Source organism: Diadema antillarum, unplaced genomic scaffold, assembly GCF_040938485.1.
Source record: "Diadema antillarum isolate AM-2024a unplaced genomic scaffold, OU_Dant_1.0 seq00001249_RagTag, whole genome shotgun sequence".
NCBI classification, from domain to species: domain Eukaryota; kingdom Metazoa; phylum Echinodermata; class Echinoidea; order Diadematoida; family Diadematidae; genus Diadema; species Diadema antillarum.
This window is the reverse complement of record NW_027272035.1, coordinates 585,617-587,500: the sequence shown is the minus strand read 5'-3', so window position 1 is coordinate 587,500 and position 1,884 is coordinate 585,617.

Genomic DNA, 1,884 nt, shown 5'->3' with positions numbered 1-1,884 from the left:
AGAGACAATGCATCGTAACAACTCCAGGATCCTGTCTACTGTAGCCGATGAATGGAATACTAAATTTTCCGTGAATGTGCATTGATTTAATTGAAGCTAGAAGTTGGAGTCATCTTGAAAATTTTGACTGTGATAACTCAGATATAGTAGAGAGTTCCTCATAGAGACGTCAGCGTATATCGATTACTGGTGCAGTCCAATACTTGCATAGGTCTTCTCATAATATTCATTAGGCCCTAACTCTGTCTTGACCGCCAGAAACTCATCCGACTGACATTAGAGCAAAGTGGTGGTCCTGGGACAGTTATTGACTGAAGAATCCCGGACTATTCATCATACTGCAGAAATCTACAGTATATGTTTTGGCTATTTGATCAATGTTGATACTGCGTGAGTGTCATAGGCGAAGAAAGTGGGCGCGTCTGGCATGATATACTTCAAGGGTTTTGTGGAAGCTCTACCACATGATATGCGAAGGAAGCAATCTCCAAACCACCACAGGTATGTTTGTATCTCACATTAACAAAACCTGTATAGTGAAATATAATATCCATAAAAATGATCGAGGGAGGATAAACCAACTAGATGATAGGACTGGTATAGGACACCTACAGGCTTTAGCAAGATTATTATTGTGGAATGTGGTTGTATGACGAGGTAAAAAAAAAACAAAAAAAAACTGCACCGATGGCTCGTTCTTGCATTGTTAAGGTACGATCTCTTAATGGAAGAAGTTTTCCCAAGCATGTACTTGATGTGGATTCAGTAGTTAGAACAATCACAGAATCTGTTGAAAAGTTATGATTTTTTAAAATTTACGGCTTATTCCATGTGCCAGCTTTTTCAGATGGGAACTGTATCATAATTTGTGATGTCAAAGTATAGAAGAACGATGTAAAGAAGATAGTGAAATAATTCTTTTAAAATATGGGACATCAGATAAGCACTTTAGCCACCTCCTGCAGAAGGCACGGAACATTATTATTTGCCTTAAAACTTATCTTAAACGGATGTAGCAGATCAGTCGAGGGATTTTGCACTTGCCAAAGAGAAGTTCATGATTTTACTACAGTAAGTGTTTCGCCAATCTTTCTACATTCTCTGACTGAACCATTATGTTCTGGGGAAACCTCCCCTTTAAAGTCTTTCACACTTCCTCCACACCCCTCATATCAACGAAAGAGAGGGATTTTTCTTTTCTAAGGCTTAAAAGTAACTAAACCACATTGTAGATTTTGCAGGAGAATAGTAACCTTAACTGACAGAGGCGATCTGGTTATCTGGTTATCCCTGATTATTAGTTATGAATGCGTGGATGAATAAGCGGACTCATGTTGTGATGTATGTTCACCGTCTTTGTATTTTAGTATAGTCAGGTATAAGTGTTTGAACGAATTTTAACCTATTCGACATCTCATCATGCACAATGACGTATTGGAGGACATACTGACGCATGATTCAAAATAGGCATATCAGGGCAATACCCCGAGGGCAATTACCCCCGGCTAAATACTCGTTAGTGCTAAGGTTAGAGTAAAGATTAGGGTTAAGGCTAGGTTTAGTGTTAGAATTTGGGTTAGGGTTAAGATTAGGCTCAGGATTAGGATTAGGGTTAGGGTCAGGGGAAGGTTCCGGGGTAATTGCCATGGGGTAATTGCCATAGATCCAAAAATAGGTACCATGCCTATAACATCATATAGATTTCTCTGTGGTGTCATAGGTGTTGTAGGCCTATACTGTACATCCGCATAATAATGATATGAACACTAAAACGCACCAGTATTCAGCATGAATGATGCCCATGGCACAGAGAAAGACAAAAAGAAGATAAGAAGAGAGAGATGAGAAAAGGGGATGAAGGAAATAATTACAAAAACACTTGTC